Genomic DNA, 12,212 nt, shown 5'->3' on the forward strand with positions numbered 1-12,212 from the left:
GAGGTCAAATAAGGTGCAGAGCGGGGGCGCACACACAGGATTAGACTCATTTTAGTGGGTAAGAGGTTGAGATGTGTTTGCTGTAATTGCAAAGTTTGGGTGCGTACGTGTTAGTCTGTTCCAGGAAGTACACCAGATGTCCCAGAGATAAACGACACCGAAGCTGGGGGAAGCACCTGGGTTCGAGCCGAAGACGATGTTCTTTTTAAATTATGTCAAAGTTAACTGAACATTTGTGGTTTTTGATTGACGTATGCTGTATTGTGCCTGAGAGGAGGGGGCTGTACCATCTTACCCCTATAAAACCTTTGCTCTGACGGTTGTAAGACAGTTCAATACTGAATCTGCACAGTATTGGCTCCACGCTGCGTGAATTCATTAAAACTTCGTCTAATTGCACCCGGCAGGATCAGTGGTCATTATTTTTGGTCTTCCTCCTCAATTTCTGAACCCTAACATTTGGGGGCTCGTCCGGTGGTTAAGAGGGGATTTTAGGAGGTGTAGACGGAGAGATCCGGGGTCCGTGGTGATTAGACGGGCAGATACGAGTCAGTGGTCGAAAGTGAGAGACAAGCCGGCTTATCCAAAGGTAAGGCACATACCTGTTGAATTTCCAAAGTGTGCCAGATTGGACATTACAAAATTAAAGTCTACTCACTGAAAATTACTGGTGAATGTCTGTTTTGAGATTTTGATTTTGATGGTAATCTCATGAACATGCTGGTTGAAGTAAGGATAAGTTATAAGTATAAGTACTGGGTTCAAGTCCCAAAGAAAAGGAAAAGAGTTAAAGTGAGTTCGAGTCTCACGTAGAAAGTAGGGAAATTGGTCATTTTTGTGGGTTCAAGTCCCGTTGGTCATTCGGTCTATCTTGTGATGGTCATTTTGTGGGTTCAAGTCCCCTATGTCCACAAGGGTAGATCTGCCTCAATCTTAATCCTGTTTTGGGTGTAGGATGTTGTTTCAAATCACTATAAATTCTTCTAGAACGACAGCAGCGTCTGTTAAGAAGCGCATTTTCTCGGAGGTAATGCTCCCTCCTGGATAAAGACGTTTATCCTTGACCTAGCGGTGACTAAGGGTTAATACGGTCGACAGCCGGGAAGAACTTGGGAACCTTCAAAATTGCTAGGGGTTCAAGTCCCCTATCTGCGCTTGTTTGGCTACTGGTAAATTAAATTAGGGCTAGAAATCTGGACGGATCAGTTCGAGTCTGATTCTGGTGAACTGATCGCAAAAAACCTGGGGTTTGTCCGTTCGAGTCGGTTATAGTAAATTTGTCGAAATTATGTAGGAGCTGAAAGGCCTAAAATCTGTGCAGTTGTAATTATAAGACGTCTGTGTAATATAAAATAAGAGATCTTTGTGTGAGAGCACTCTCTGTGTCAGCAGTGCACTGCATGGTGACTTCTATTTTTAGACTGTGTGTGTGTGAATGCAAATGAGCAGCGGTGACGCGCAGAGAGAGTGGTTTCGGTTTAGAGTATTGAGCTTTATAACTGTTGTTTGCAAAAATTGCTAAATGCCTGTAAGTAAGGTGCTGGTTTTGCTCACTACAATAGTATAAATAGTGTTGATTGATTATAGTGAACATATGATCTGTGACTGAGTTAGGAAATAGAATAAAGAAACTGTTCATATTTTAGACCAGCGTTTTGGTCAGAGGATCCAAAGTGAGTTAGAAGGTTTTAAATGATAAATAAAGGTGTGAAATATATTTCTTTTGTGATGTAAAGTAGGAGGTTTTAAAGTTTGAAAGTGCTTTTAATTCAAGAAATGCATGAGTGATGTTATGAGAGGTTGAGTTTCTTTTTCTCTCAGTTCAAAAACACATAAGTATATACACTTGGTACACCCACTTAAGAAATTATTGTGTGACTGATGCTACAAAACTAACCTAGAGAAACAGGGTGATGTGTGTGAAGAAGTGTTAATTATCCTGATGTTTGAAAGAGTTCTATGTAAAAGTGTGTGAGTGAGATGAAAGTGTATTGTTTTTAGATCAAGATTTAGTAGAATTCCTGATTGTTTGTAGACTGTAAAATACAAAGAGAGACAGACTCTGCAGAAACAGGAAATATGTGTGACAGGAAATAGTGAACAGGAACTACATGACTATAAAAGGAACTCACTGTGACAAGTGTGCACCCAGAGTGAGAGACGAGTTAAACTCTAGGCAGATGAAGCAAATGGAGGTTTTAACATAAAAAAAAAGAAATGAAAAGGATATTAATGATAGGTTTTAGTGTGCCAATACAGGTGGACTTATCTCAACATGGAACTTTGAGTAAACCGGTATAAAAGAAAGATTAACATTGGGAAATGAGCCAGTTTTTGGCTAAAAGTTGATAGCTTCACCTGTCACTCTGTCCGGACCCTGAGAAGAAGCTTAAAGGACAGTCAATCTCCTGATGAAGACCGACAGAACATCGTGGACTAGCGGCAAAAGACAGTGCAAGTGAAAGCATTAACACTGATGACGACTGATGAGTCCAGCAGTATGAAAGAAAGCATGTGATGCAACATGCATAGTTGCTGGTGAAGAACAGTGTGACATGACTGTTTGAAGGCACTGAATGTCATATTTGCCATGCTGGGACTTAATCTAAAAAGAAAAGACTGTAAAGAAACAGAGAAGAAGACAACAGCTGAGTTGAGCCTGTGTTTGCTGGAGATTTGAAGGCCACACAGGACACTGTGAAGAGAAGGACCAGTGTCAGGTGAAGCTCCACGAGTTTGACTGCAAGAATATAGGGGATAATTGGATTGAAAATTGAAGCCGGAACTCATGATTGTTTAGGGATGTCCACCATATCACGTTTAAAAAAGGTAAAAATGAATAGAAAACACACATACAAAAAATGGTTACATGTGAAATTATTTTTGAAACGAATCAGAAGTGAGATAGTTTGAACCTAAAGCTCAGTGAACAGATGCATAAATTATACATGAATACATAAAAATGCAATGAGGAACACAATATAGAATGCAATGAAGATGCAGCTTACACTTCATTAACATGATCACATGACATGCAACGAAGAAAGCAGCTTACACTCAATTAACATGAAATGCAACGAAGAAAACGGTTATATTCATATTCATGACATAAACATGACATCATTGGTATTTGTGACAGGAAAGAGACAGAAGTGGGTCGTTTAAGCACTCGTGATAATAATGAAAATGTCTTAGTTTTGTTGTTTTCAGGGGCAAGCAGACCTGGATCAATTTTCCACTCAAGCGGTCGGAAGACAATTATAGGTTAACATCAATGGATATGTTAAGGCAAGTTTCTGGTTGAATTGTTCACAGAATGATGTGTCCAGGAACCTGAAAAGCAAGCCCTAACTCCTGGCTGAAGACCAGGAGGGCTGTTATTTAAGGTGGGAAATCAAAACCTTTGGGTTAGTAATTCGGGGGAGGAGAAAACTGGCTGTTTAACTGGAGAATTGGGAAGGTGTCTGAGAGACTGCGAAGCCATAGATGCAAAAATAACATACAAACAGAGAATGCATTAACCTTACAAAGACAAGCTCATGAAGATTAATGCACAGACATTGATTAAACCTGGCTAAGAAAACAAGCATACGCAATGAAGATCAGCTTGCTAATTGTATGAGTGATAGAATGGTGTGAATGTTTAATAAAATAGACTTAAAGCTTGGAGTTGAGGAATAACTCAAAGAAGTTATATGACAGGGGAGTGAGTTATGGAAAAAACAAAAGAAAAGTGATTAAAGTAGTTGTTATAAGAGTGACTTAGGAGTGCTCTTGTCAAAGCAAGTGATTAGGATAGAAAGAAAATGAAAATGAACCAATAATGTGATAAGGTTTAAACATGTATTTCTCTTGTCAAGTTAACTTGTTGAGATATGACTCAGTATGCAAATTAGCTGAAGTGAGTGATGACAGAGGAGCTCCCTCTGTGCGTGTGTGGAGGATTATTTGACGAAACATAATGGTAAAGTAACAGGATTATTGATTACGGTGGTCAGGTCTGTTCAGAGGTTCGACTCGAAAACAAATAAATGAGCTCATTTTGCTAATGTGGAGTATCTGATTATTTGCGTGGGAGGCTCCATATCAGCAAATATCTTGTGTGAATGTGTGTGACTGGACCAAAGAGGGTATGAATAAATGTGGACATGTGGACAATGTGGACAATATATGTGTATGAATGTGGACAGACGTTTTGTCATGCCAGAAGGAGATTTCTGAACCCTAACAATCCCCACAACATTACTGGCCTTGCAGATTAGTTTGTTATTTATAATAACATAATAATTAGTCTGTTGGCATCTGCGACCCTCAACCTGCTGCCCTAGCCTGCAACAGCATAGAGGATGGCACTGGCCACAAAAGACTCATAGAAAACCCTGAGTATGTCCAACAAATGCTGAAGGACCTCAGCCGCCTCCGGAAATAGATACGACTCTGGTCCTTCCTGTAAACTGCGGTGGTGTTTTTAACCAGTTTATTGTTTTTGTGTACTGTAAGCTATTTATAGTCCTCCATAATGTTCACATTGACCCACTGGATTGAAACAGGGGTCAAGGGTTTCCTGGACTTCCTAAAGTCTACGATCAGTTCCTTGGTCTTTGCCACATTGAGCTGCAGATGATTCAACTTGCACCACGTGACAAAGGAGTCAACCACAGCTCGGTACTCTGACTCATCACCCCTGCTGATTCATTCAACCACCGCACAGCCATCAGAAAAGTTCTGAAGGTGGCAGGTTGGGTGAAGAGGAAGGTCACTTGTGGTGCCCCTGTGTTGCCGATCACCTTGTCAGATACATAATGTGGAAGGTACACATATTGTGGTCTTCCTGTCAGGTAATCAAGATCTGATGGTGTTGAATGCACTGTTCTTGCCATAATATGAATATGTATCTACAATGTAGAAAGGGTGGCTGTGGCTCAGATGGTAGAGCAGATCAGCTACTCATCAGAAGGTTGGTGCTTCGATCCCTGGCTCCGCAAGTCTGCATGCCAAGTATCCTTGGGCAAGATACTAACCCAAGTTGCCCTCCGATGCATTCATCGGAGTGTGAATGTAGTTTAGCTTGCACTTGAGTTTAGAAGTGAATGGGTGAATGTGGCATGTTGTATAGAGCGCTTTGAGTACTCCGGGAGAGTAGAAAAGCGCTATATAAGAATCAGTCTTTACCAAAGTAGTAAAAATAAAGAAAACAAAAAACATCGAATGAGAAGGTGTGTCCAAGGTTTTGACTGGTGTATTTTGGATGTAATTTTGCGTATTTCTTAAGACAGTAGTAAATCTTTTATTCATCCAGCAGCATAAATATTTAAAGAAATGTTCTCACTGCTCTGCAGACACTCAGCCAGCTCCTTTTGCTTCATTCTCTTCAGGAAGTCCAGTGTGATCTTCAAAAATGCTTCTCTGCTGCTCTTACTCTGTTCTTCACCCTCATTGTTTAATACATCCTCGCCCTCACATTGACTCTTTAAGCATTCAAAGCCATCTTGAGACAGATCTCTCTGGATCTTCTTCAGCTCGTTCTTTACAAAAGTGATGATTTTGTCCTCCAGCACCTGAAACAGAATATTTCTCAATGACACAAAATCTCAACCAGTTGCTGGATAAAGAAAAGGAAGAGAGTAAAGAAGAGCTTAGGAAGAGCTAGGTTTCTGGGAATGAGTTTAATTATGTGCAATACACACACAATCCCGCCAAATTCAATCCCTGGTCTCAAAAACTTTCAGACATTTTTTTTTGTCCATCAGAGCTGCAATGTCTGAAGTGGGAAAGGGTCATATCTAAAGTTTTCCTAAATATTTACCACATATCTATCCATCTCTCTTGGGGCAGCATGGTGTCACGGTGGTTAACACTGTTGCCTTACAGCAAGATCAACTGTGTGGAGTTTATGTGGGTTCTCTCCAGGTACTCCAGCTTCCCCCCACAGTCCAAAGACATGCACTTGTTTTGGTTGCATTAATTAATTCATAAGAATCATTAATTAATGATTAATTAATGATTCTTGACTAAATCTACACAAGAAAAGGGATTTCAAATTTTCTCTAAAAATATTGTAATTATTCTATGATTCCTGTAATTAACAATCCAGGGACAGGTATTAAAATTCACCAGGTAGCACATCCATATCCAGACAAGTCTTTTGATCATCTACAAATGGACTTCACTGAATCCACACTATGTAAAGGTAAAAATATTGCTTGGTGGTGTTGTCGGTTATAAAAAAAGGGTAGGAGTATGCCCTTATCGTAAAGAAGATGGAGTTGCAGTAGCCAAAGCCTTAGTGCAAAAAAATAATCTCAAGATGAGGATTTCCAGGTCTGTTCAGTAACAATAATGGAGTATCTCCAAAGGTTGATTCTGTTCATCTGGACGAAGCGTTTTGTGGGAGAAACATTTTGTCACTCATCCAGGTGACTTCTTCAGTCTCAGCTGACTGCAGGTTTCCCCAATCTTATAAACAGTACATTTGCATAATGACTGAAACCAGCCCACTGAAGGAACAATGGGCTGGGAGGTCAGTTCCTTCATCATAATTATCCACATTCTCATGACCATTGATCAACAACCACTGATCAAAATTACACAAATCAATGGCCATGAATACCTTTCACAGAGAGTTGGGGAATGACTGCAATCACATCATTGTCGGATGGCGAAATATGTACCCTTAGGCCCCCTCCTCGACAGAATCAACCATTGGAGATTTACTTACCTGGATAATTGAGCATGAATCAAGACGATAATGGAGTATCTTTAACACAATTTTGTAACAAGTAAGTGATTACCTTGGGACATCATTGCACCTACCATCCAGCAAGTGCCAGCTCAGTGGAGGGAGAAACAATACTTTTATGAAATGTAAATTTACCAAATGTCCAGAAATAGGAATAAAAGCCTTACCCCTAATTTTGATCCATTTATAAGAACTGCGGTAAGAGTTAAGTATGTCCTCATTCTTTTTGAAACCTTGTTTGAACATCAATCAAATATCCAATAAAAATACAGATAGGTCCCCCAGGACACCCTCTTCCAAACACAGAACACTGTGAGGATGAAATGTTTCAGTTTTGTATAAATCTCTCATCTGCTCTGTTTTTGTGCAGAGCAGATTAAAGCAGTCCTTCCACAACCAGCTCTAACAAACTACACCTTCACAGACTGGGAGACTGGGTGCTCCTCAGAGAAACCAGCTGGAAGTGGGAATGGAGGCAGGGACCATTCCAGTTAATGCTGACAATATAGACATGCCACATGCAAATATCCTCACACATGCGCACACACACTGTAGACACAGTCCGAGCACATACATGAGACAAGCACATATTGATGAACTCAGAATGATCTGCCAGCCTTTGGGTCCATTGGGTACTTGCAAGTTTCATATATGGTTGTGATTTTCTGTAATAATATACAATTTGTAAAGTACACTAGTCAATGTTATTATAACATTTGAGCAGATGTGATATGCATCTAGTCTCGTGGCATGGCAAAATATGATGGCACAAAAGGAGAGGTGTGTAATGTTTGGTAATGTGTGTTCTAACTATATCTTAAACAATACTGAACTGATAGTTCAGAAACACTGGTTGACTGATTGAAAGGACGTTTCACACAAAATAGATGTAAAAGTAGTTGTTGTACAAACCATAAATATGGAGTCCAGGTGTGTTTGATGCTTCTGGGCAGACTGACCACTGGGAACCTCTGAGCTCTGCTGGTCCACTCTGTGGAGGAACCATGAAGAGTCAGAATAATAAAACAAAACACTGCGGCTCCCAATTGCTAATGCCTGGAGCTCTGATGGCATGAAGACTCCAGCGACACTTAAAGTAATAGGGAGGAGCTTTATTAGGTGACCAACAGATTTTGGCTTATGGACTTCATCAGGGTCAATTGTCTTCTCCATGCACCTTGGAAGTAGGAAAAGTTGTGCCAGAAAAATCCCATCTGAGAGGGGTAAAAGGTCTTAACATCAAGGCTTTTGTCTTTTAAATAATGCAGAGTTATAAAAAAGAGCTTTTCCATTTTTGGTACTAGTAAACCATCTTTATTTGTAATCCAAGATTAATTTCAGCCAGGATTTCTGGTTGTAAATGTGTGGATGCAGTTTTCAGTTATAACAGTCTGCACAGCACTTATAAAAGAGCACAGTATGCGTTTAGTCCTCAGAGTCCCCCTAATCAAATAAACATTAGCATGTGTTCTTGATGTTGTTCTGCAGCTGTGCCAGAGCACTCTTGGACAAAGGTCTACTTAGCCCAGTAGACCTTTTGAGACCGGTATATGAAGAGAAACGAAGCAAAAACAGCCAGACCAGCCCAGATGAGCGAGTAGCAGCTCTGTAAGCATGTTTGATGTTACTGTTAGCATGGTCCAGAATATTATTACCCTTTTTCAGTATAACCAAGAGAAAAGCTGTCAATTTATGGATTTATTTTTGTGCCACTATTCTGAGGGCATGTAAAAAAAAAAAAATCAGCACAAGTAAAAAAGGTTTGCAGGTGCAAGTGTTGCATTTTGAGGAGAAATTTATTTTGAGCTAAGAAAAGCTAAATTTGAGTGAACAAAATTCTTTGCGGCTTGCAAAAAATGTATTTCAATGTTTGCTATTATCCACACACACACAATAGCAGCCCCTCTTGCTCAGTTTTTGCATTTGCGCTTGCTCGCAATGTGCAACATTTCTGCCCGTGCGCGTTCAACTCTTTCTGTACACCGTTATATTTGTGCCACTAAATCAGCCAATCACAGACTTGGATACAAAAAAATCTGATTGGCTGTTCTGGTCTCCAATCAGCTCGAAATGACAAAATGCAATATCCCAGAATCCATTTGGTCCAAAACTCAAACGAGGCAGTGGCGGAGGAACACAGAGTGGTGGAGTTTGAAATATTACTCTTTCTGGGTCACAAAATAAACTTTTAAGATATTTTCATGTGAGAATGGTGCTGTGTAAACTTCAAATATCTCCTCGATTTATCAAGACATCACATATTTGCATAAGTGCTCTAATGTTTTCGGGTATGCCTGTTACCCACCAGCTGACCGGGTGGTCACTCGGGTTAAACATAATATAAAAGGCTGAACTGACAAAAAAATCACCGACTACACCACCAGGTATTATAGGAAAAACCATAAAGCCTTTGAACTAAAACAAACGCTGTTGTGACAGTGACGTACACTTGTTGGTATATATGTATGATTTATATCACCTTCATGTTTCCCTCTCACTAGGATATCCAAACCGACATAATAACCAGTAGCTTTTACAGCTGTGGCTCCAGCAAACATCAGCTGATACTAGAAAGTAATATTAAATAAATTCTAACAACTGCTTATCACGCTTGAACGTGCTGCTGTTGTTGTTTAGCGCAACATCCGCTGGTTTCCTCTTTCTGGCGCAAAGTGGGAGATAAACAAACGAGAGAAAAGCCGATCAGCTGATCATTGATCAGTTTCATGATTGAAGTAGAAGCAGGAGAGAGAGGGGAGAGAATGAGAGAAGAAGAGGCAGCTGTGCAGCAAAGACAGAATAACTTCAGCTTTGTGTCTTTTTTTCATTCCAGCTGAAGTACGGGACGAATCGGGTTCCTTTTCCTCTCAATACGGATGTATTGTAATTGGTCCTAATCCACCATCTAATCCATCACCTTTCATTGTTTATACCATTACAAAAACAAACATAAAAATAAAAACTCCAAAAGTTGATTCTGTTCATCTGGACGTAGCGTTTTGTGGGAGAAGCGTTTCATCACTCATCCAAGTGACTTCTTCAGTCTCAGCTGACTGCAGGTTTGAATCTTATAAACAGTACATTTGCATAATGACTGAAACCAGCCCACTGAACAACAGCACAATCTTTTTAGACATCTTTTAGTGGGTTACTAACTGCTTTAGTTCATGTTAGAATAAAATATTTTTGCATGTTTCACTTCCTGTTTGCTGAAGTGGATTTTCAGTTTAAATGGCATTGAGGGAATGACTTGTTTGCACTGCAGTTTTTATCCAACAACATCAAGCAGTTAAATCAAAGAGTTCATGTTACTAACAGCTCACCTCTCTGCAGCAGATGGAGGCTGGACTTTAAAATTAATGGGATCATATTTAGATGCGTCACTCTGTAAGGACACAGAGCTGGGTGGAGGTCCAGGTGGGTTCCTGTGAATAATGATGGAGCAGTGATGTGAGTGCTGAGCTGTGACATGGAGAAGAGTCATGGACAGTTAGAGATGGTCATCTCACCTCTGAGCTTTGGTCTGGCTCTCATGTTCCCCACACAGAGTGCTTTTAGAGGGAGGGACTCCCTCCTCTCTGTCCTCACACTGATCCATGCTGCTCAATTCAGCTCACACACACTTTCTACCTTCACCTGCAGAGGAAACACAAATCATTCATGTGCACATCAACTGAGAGCTGCAGAGGACATGTCTGATGTGTTGGACTAACGTCCAGCTGAGACACAGCTTTCATCAGTTCACTACAAAAAGTGTTACATAGCCGAGTTCAGCCTCCAAATCCTCCATTACTGTAGTCCTACAGAACTTAGCTATGCCCTTTATCAAACCTCTAACATATTGTTTTTTTACTTTATACTATAGAAACTATTTTTTATGACTGCAGTTAAAAAAAACAACCACATCAACAAAAAAAAAGGACATAACGAAATATTTCATAAAACTGAAAAATATAAAACATTATAAAAATTTCTAAACACAGTGTCATGTAATTAATATATCCTTAGTGCTTATTTTCCTATTATATTGTTTATTATTATATTGTACTTTAATAATGAAGGTTTGTAAAGCAAGGCCACTTTTGACTTATACACTAAGTGCTCACCCAGACTGGAAAACAGGAAGTGTAGAGCTGTACAGCATATTAATAAATACAGGAAGCCAGACAGAAAAGAGGAACTTGTACCATATAAGGAATGTTGGTAATGAAACTGCGTGTGTGACGTCTGAAGTACAAAAAATAACACTATATGAGACATGTCTTGAGCTTCAAATGTTAGAGATCCTGCAACTGGCTTTTGGGGCTGTGCAGGGCTCTCTCTTCCGGAAGATGATTGAATAAAAGGAAATATAAATGTTTTGACCACTATGAGTTGGGTTTTCTCTGTTCTATCATGGGGACAAAAGAATCGGGGTTTAAAGCCAGAAGTGATGTGAGTGCTGCCAAATTAACCAGGTTATTAAAACTTTGTTCAACTCTGTTCCTCTGATCCTTGTTAAAGTGGTTCAGGTGTTTAACATTTCCTGAACATTTCCAATGCACAGAGAACAGAGAGAGTTGCGGCTGCAGCAGATGGTCTTTAAAAGTCATGGGGTCATATGTTACTGACTAGTAGAGTGCAAGATGATCAGGAATTTAGAACATTCCAAAAACTGTTGATAGAAGTTGTCAGAGGTTTGCTCCTGTAGAATTTAGATATTTACAGCTCACTGATTAAAGTTTACCTACATGGATTTAAATGGAAAACTACAGGTTGACATTAACATTAAAGTACCGATTAGAGCTTAATGGAGTTAACCACAACTGAATTTTTCCAGAGTGCACATTTGACAGTGCAGTTTTTAAAGCCTGAAACAAACATTGAAATTATTTTACAGATTCACTTCAGATCACACATTTATATACAGTGTACTGTTTAGCAAAAGTATATTTAAATTTATTTATGTTCCATTCAAACTTAGATGTTACCTATTAAATCATAACAGCGCCACTATATACAGTAAAACCACCAAAACTTTAAAAATACAGAGGTATCCATTGTGTGAGTGACTAATCAACAGCAGTAAGTCCAATATAGTAACTTTTGTTTGGTGTAATCCAGTCAAACTGAGTCACATTTGAAATGAAGAACCTGTTCTACTTGTTCTGTTTCTCTCTCTTTGTTTGGTGTAAACAGTCTTTGGGAGTTGAGCCAAAAGCGTCTGACAAAGCACTTTTAACCAGAGAATGACATGTATGTCATATGTGTCTTTTTGGCTGCTGTTACAACCAAATTTCCCCCTGTGGGACAATTAAAGGATTATTCTATTCTATTCTATTCTATTCTATGATCTATGTCTAAGATCCAGCTATTAAAACTTTAACTTAGACTTAACATAGTCACTTTCTATCTATCCAGCCGAGCTGAAGACGGATTTAGAGTGTCAGTGTGATTGAGGAAAACATTACACACTGACTTTAATGGAGAGACT

At 39.5% G+C, this 12,212-nt stretch overlaps 1 pseudogene; it reads right to left on the reverse strand.

Annotated features, from left to right (window-relative positions):
• The window catches only part of LOC134624184 (NACHT, LRR and PYD domains-containing protein 3-like), a 189,929-nt pseudogene that overhangs the window by 19,767 nt on the left and 157,950 nt on the right, over positions 1-12,212 (reverse strand).

Source organism: Pelmatolapia mariae, linkage group LG3_W, assembly GCF_036321145.2.
Source record: "Pelmatolapia mariae isolate MD_Pm_ZW linkage group LG3_W, Pm_UMD_F_2, whole genome shotgun sequence".
In the NCBI taxonomy this organism is placed as follows: Eukaryota; Metazoa; Chordata; class Actinopteri; order Cichliformes; family Cichlidae; genus Pelmatolapia; species Pelmatolapia mariae.